This window comes from Nicotiana tomentosiformis, chromosome 2 (genome assembly GCF_000390325.3).
Source record: "Nicotiana tomentosiformis chromosome 2, ASM39032v3, whole genome shotgun sequence".
Lineage (NCBI taxonomy): Eukaryota > Viridiplantae > Streptophyta > Magnoliopsida > Solanales > Solanaceae > Nicotiana > Nicotiana tomentosiformis.
In genome coordinates this window covers 130,161,608-130,168,066 of record NC_090813.1, presented here as the reverse complement: position 1 = coordinate 130,168,066, position 6,459 = coordinate 130,161,608, and the positions used below count along the sequence as shown (strand labels likewise).

General features: G+C 34.8%; 1 long non-coding RNA gene across 1 annotated transcript; it reads left to right on the top strand.

Moving 5' to 3' along the window:
- Positions 1–4,026: 4,026 nt before the first annotated feature.
- LOC104092523 (uncharacterized) lies at positions 4,027–5,165 on the top strand. Its single transcript, XR_685459.4, has 3 exons — positions 4,027–4,151; positions 4,278–4,420; positions 4,811–5,165. It is a non-coding gene; the product is annotated as an uncharacterized lncRNA (long non-coding RNA).
- Positions 5,166–6,459: the final 1,294 nt, after the last annotated feature.

The following is a 6,459-nucleotide window of genomic DNA, read 5'->3' as shown; positions in this document are numbered from 1 at the left end:
TTGGGCGAAATCACTCAAACTACCCAGAGGTATAGAGTGAGTAATTGCGTGTGATTGTTATATTACAACCCCGACCAATCAAACTTGCCCTAAACTTCGACCGCCTCACTACCTATATTTGTGGTGTGAGTTTGGGCGACATCACTTTACCGTGAGCTGCATATCATGTTACGATCCGCAACCTGCAGAGTCTCCATCAGAGTTATTTATATTCTCCTGTCTAATTTGTATTCCTGATAGATGTTGTATTTTATTATATTTCCTAGTTGATACTTATGCACTTGTGACACCGGGTTTTAGGGTTGTTCATTATTGTAGTTCGTGTAAATATTACCCTTTACCTTGTAAATTCTATTTCATACTATTTAATTAATGAAAATTATAATTTCAAAATACTAAAATGAGTAATTTAGTGATCAATTACCGTTGGCTTGCCTGACGATGATGTTAGGCTCCATCACGACCTTTAATGGACTTTGGATCGTGACACAAACATTACAAGTATTTCATGATTCGGGTCCAAAACTACCCGAACACAAGCATAATTAGTAGCTATCCACGGACTCTCGTCACCTCGTGCGTACGTAGCCACCCACAATTAGAAGCAAATAGCAACTTAAATCACCTTTGAAGTAAATTCCCTCTTACAAGGTTAGGCAAGAGACTTACCTTGTCTCAAAGCTCGCTTTCCGACCTCAAATTCACCCTAAAGCCTCAACTTGATGGCGAACAATCCGAAACTAGTCAAATGTTGTATAAACTAATCAATATACACTCAAAACTAAATGATTTAGCTATTAGAGTAATTACCCAACCCAAATTGGATGATTCTTAAAATTCATCCCCCAGGCCCACGTGTCCAGATTCTGGATTTTTCGAAGAAAGTTGTTACCCATAACCTCACGAACTCAAATATTTAATTTTCACTCAATCCCATAACCATTTTTCTAGGTAAATCCCATTTTAGGGTTATTCATCTAAACCCATAATTTTCATAAATTTTTATGTTAAAATCTACCCATAATCTATGTATTTAACTTACATTGGGTAGAAATTACTTACCTCTAATAGCTAGATGGAAATCTCTCTAGGAAGCTCCAAAATCGCCCCAAGAAGTGAAATAAATTAACCAAAAATGACCTAAGTCCGAAATAAATGGACCTCACTGCCTCCAGGACTTTCGCATCTACGGTCCCTGTCCCGCATTTGCGGAAGGTTCATCGCAGATGCGCTCCTCTCTTGGCTGGCCTAAGTCTGCATCTGCGGAAGAATGGCTTGCTTCTGCGAGCCCACTCCTGTGGCGCTCGAGCTGCATCTGCGGCCATCCTCGCTTCTGCGGACCCTTGACCGCTTCTGCTGTCGCGCATCTGCGCCCACGCATCCGCATTTGCGATTTCTGGGCTGCCTTTGCTGGGCCGTTTCTGGGGCTGCTGTCTTGCTTCTACGAGCTCACACCTGCGGCTGGCCCTCCGCAAGTGAGATTACACCAGAAGCTGGGTGCTTCAGCTATCCAACTAAGGCCAAATGCCTTTCGCACATCGTCTGAATGGCATCCGGGGCTCCCGAGACCCTGCCCAAACGTACCAACAAGTTTTAAATTATAAAACGGACTCGCTCGCACCCTCGGAACACGGATAACAACATTAAAACTAAGAATCATATGCCAAAACCAATAGAATCAACTTTTGAATTTTAAGTTCTTCCAACTTACTCTGAATGCGCCGAATCATACTTAAACTACTCGGAATGACTTCAAATTTTGCGTACAAGTCTTAAATCACCATACAGAACTATTCTCAGGCTCGAAATCCCAATTTGACCTCGATAACACCAAATCTTACTTCAAACAAAACTTAAAGGATTTTAAAACCTTCAATGTGCCAACTTCCAATATTAAGCGCCGAAACGCTCCTGGGTCATCTAAAACCCGATCCGAATGTATGCCCAAGTCCAAAATCATCATACGAACCTATTGGAATCATCAAATCTTGGTTCCGAGGTCGTTTACTCAAAACGTTGACTCAAGTCAAACTTAGCCCTTTTTAGCCAACCTTAAGGAACCAAGTGTTCCGATTTCAACCCGAACCCTTCCAAATCCCGAACTAACCATCCCCGCAAGTCATAAAACAGTAAAAACGCATACGGGGAGTCTTATTTAGGGGAATGGGGATCTAAAAAGAAAAACGACCGGTCGAGTCGTTACATTAATTTTTGACTTAATTTATCATGGGTTTCTTTACTTTTCTTTGTATGTGCTTGATTTTTTATGCATCTGTTTTTTCCCACTCTGAAGATGAAAATAAGTGTTTCCTTTTAGTGATTCCGGAGGAAGTTACAACTAATGATCTTACTCGTCACCTTTGGTTGGATCGGAGGACATATAAGGTGGCAGCAGAGATATGAGAGTTCTAAAGTAAAATCAGATATGCATGAATTTAAACGTACCAATTTATTTTCATTTGGTAAAGACCAAATATTGGTCACAGAAGCAGCAGTGAACTAATGACTCAAAAATGAATTTTTGCTTTAGCTTTTTATGTAGTACTAGCTTTAGGTAGGCACTTTGCACGTTTACTTATGTTAATAAAAATAATCATTAAAAATTACATAAGTATTACTAAGCAATATGCTTGTGTGATCAAATAAAAAACAAATATAAGTTCCTGAAAATGATAAATGTTAACCCTATTTAGCTAGCTCAATAAAAAAAAAATGTCTTATTGTGATTTTGGCATTGTCTTTAATTATTAAAGATAACTCTCTCTCTCTCTTTAGATTTTTAATTATATTATTATTATTTTGTTATAATTGCTGAGTATAATTTTCAAATATTATGCAAAAAACCCGAAGAAGAGGAAAATATTAGTATTTGAGTAGAAAATTAAAATTGTTCAAATATAATATCGAATAATTTATAGTTAAACAAGATTAAATGATAATTCGATTTAACGTAAAATAACTTTTAAAGAAAAAATAGATCATTATACAAATATAGATATATCAGTACTAATCTACATGGTTGCGACATAAATTGCATATAAATTTTGTGTCATGAGAATTATCCTTCTCAAAAGAATTATAGTTAAAAAGGCATATGACGAAGTCTCGGTGATATTGTGAGTTAAGTGTAAAATGAACGTGCTTTAAGCATGTTTTTTCCTCTCTTTTTTTTTTTGTTTATTTTTCTGATTATATTTTAGAAAATCATAGCTCCACTTTCACTCTATTACATTGCGTACTATCTCCGAATTATTGAGTTGATAGTGCTTTTGAATAAAATATTTAATACTCCCTCTGTTTCAATTTATGTGAACCTATTTGACTAGACACGGTGTTTAAGAAAAGAAAAAAAACTTTTAAACTTGTGGTGTAAAATGAATTACATATATTTTGTGTGGCTATAAATCATTGCATAAAGGTAAATTATTTCCAAATAAAAAAAGAGGTCATTCTTTTTGGCACATACTAAAAAAGAAATATGTTCAAATAAATTAAAACGGAGGTAATAGTATATTTACGTTAATTTATTTAGCAGGGATGGTGGGAACTTCGACTCCCCAAAACTAATAGATATTGATGGGAGTTAGTTTCAATATTATTTGAACTTCGACTCCCCAAAACAGTGTGAATATATATTTGTACGTTTCTTGTTTATGCAATGAACTAAAATTAATTTTAGCTGTTTTCAAATAAGGAAAATATTTATATAAGGTGAAACTTAATTAATTTTAAATTCCTAAATATAGGAGTTTTTACATAGTTCAAATAAGAAAAAATTTAATAATCAAAATTTTAGATGATTTTAAATTCCTAAATATTAGGAACATAATTATTAAATCACAATTTTGTTCAATAAGAAATCTAGTTTTAAGGGACAAAAAAGGCGAATGACATTTTGTTAAGGGCATTTGTGCTTTTAATATAGTATAGATAGATATAGATAGATATAGATATGTGGAGTACAAGATCCAGTACTATATATCCTTTATATAATAAGTTAAAATTTTGTTCACGCATTTGTATATTGTAATCACAAAAGTATTTTGAGATGAGTGTGTACCATTCTGCAGTGGTGTGAAAAGGACTACCATATTAACGGAGTAAATATGAGTATCATCATGCTAAATGCAATTGAGACTGCAAGAATGAAAGTATTCTTCATACTCTGGGCTCTCTATTCCTACCCTGAGAATTTGGTTTCTTATAGTTATTCTCAAAAATGAATTTGAGTTTTCTCTTTCATATGACCCCAGCTGTGAATTATATTTCATTTACAGGTACAATGTGATTTTATGCAAAATGGTTGCAGAGAAATGGATCAGAAAAATGTCGAATATGTCAACAACTCTCCATCTTTATGTTGCCTCTGATTTTTTTGATGCATATGGATATGATACCCTCACCATCTGTCAAATATAAGGTGCACGTTCTCAGAAGCTCTATTGTGTTCTTATGGTTATGGCTAAAACATAATCGTACTGGGACTTTTTTTCTTTTAAGAGGAACGGGTATCTTTCATTTTGTGATGCTAATAAAGTATTTTAAAGATAAATACAAGTTAATTTTTGAATCGCGGGTTAAAATTTTGATAGAATTCATGTTTGCATAATACCTCACTAGGACTTAAATTTTCTTAATAACGTAACTGAACATTTTCTTTTTAAAGATATTCTGTAAGGTGCTTAGCCAACAGATCTTTATACCAAAAACAAAGACAATCTGTGGTTAGCCAGTATGATTTAAGGTGTGTGAATTTTTTTTTCCAAATTGGCATATTGATCATTTGGTTCTATAACTTCATCAATTGCAGGTTACAAACAAGCATTGTTGGAAAGGCCTTGACACTGTATTTTTCCTACTTTGGCCTTAACCTTGTATTTGAGATGCTGCAGCTTTTTCCTACTTTGGCCTTAAGAGTGTATTTTTCCTTTCTAATTTTCTACAAATACTTACTTGGTGGTAATTTATTGTAGAACACGTTACACTTCTCTATTTACAGTGAACTCATTTTAATTATTTGAACGAAATATCTTGCTTGGCTATATCATGTAATTGACAGGCTCTAATATATTCATCAAAGAGTTAAAGAAAGGGAAGCTCAAGAGAGCATAAGCGACTAAGATGATTAATCTTCAGAGTGGATGCATCGATATGCAATAATGGAAGATAAAGAATGCACCTTTTTGCAATCACTTAATGTTTCAAATGTAGATATTTAGTAATCTTTTTATATCTTGTGAATCTTTGTTCCTCAATAAACTTATTGACTCGACAATTAATGTTGCTCATTCTTCCTTTAAATGCTTGATATCCTCAAGTAGAAGGGTGATGTTTTAACTTCAATACCACACAAGAAGGGGTGATTTGTATGGTGTCCAATTTTTCGCGTGCACAGATTATAGAAGGACCTGAGTCTTTTATGTGTTCCTTATCCTACCGTTGCGGAATAATAAATGCAGAAATTAAAGAACACAAGGATTTTACGTGAAAAACACTTGGCTCAAAAAGGTGAAAAAACCACGACCTACTTCCCAGTAGGATTTTCCCAAAACTCTTCACTAAATCACTGAGTCAAAAACTGCATTTACAAAATACTTTTGTAAATCTAGGATTAACTCTAATCCCGTTGTGGCACACTGCCTCTAACTGTTGTGACAACTTCAAGTTAACTCTAGCTTGAATACTCTAGGTATCTATTACAATTGCCTCTAGATAAAGCTGAAAGGTACAATATGAAAACATCTACTAGAATTGAACTAGAATAAAAGACAGACACTTGGAACTGATTCTTCTATCTGGTTCAAGTAGCTTCAGGTTCGCACACTTGAATCACACACGGACTACTTGCAAAATGTCTTGCTATTTTGCTCTCAATTCACGTTTAACTTCTGTTTTTGTGCGTTACCTGTAGAATGAGAACATCCTGCGATTTATAGAGTTAGTAGAGTAGAAAATAACTAGAGTTCTAATGCTACTCTTCCTTGGTGGAAGAGTTCTAGTTGATCTCAACCTCTATCTCCTCCCTTATCTTGGATAGTGTTCCCTTTGATTAAGGAGTCCTTCTCCTTATCAATTATGCAACCTTCAATCAGGAGATATTAATTAGATCAAGTTAAGCTTATCTTCTCCACGTGCATCCCACATGCTCAAATCTGCCCGTGTGTATGCACACAGGGGATGAACCTGGTTCATGCCTGAGCTTCCTTTGTCAATCTTCAAAATTAACCTTCACTTAGGCCAACAAATTTTTCCTTTTTGATGATGACAAACTCTCTGCTTTTCATAAGCTTAGGCCATGTTTCAACTTAGCTCAACATCAACACAATGTTAGAAACATTTTTTTTTTTTATCACTTATCATCAAGGACGAGGTTCATTAGGTTATAAACATCACTTTTCAAAGTGTAAAGCGCAACCTTTTTTCCCCTTTTGACATCATCGAAAAGTTGCATAAAAATGT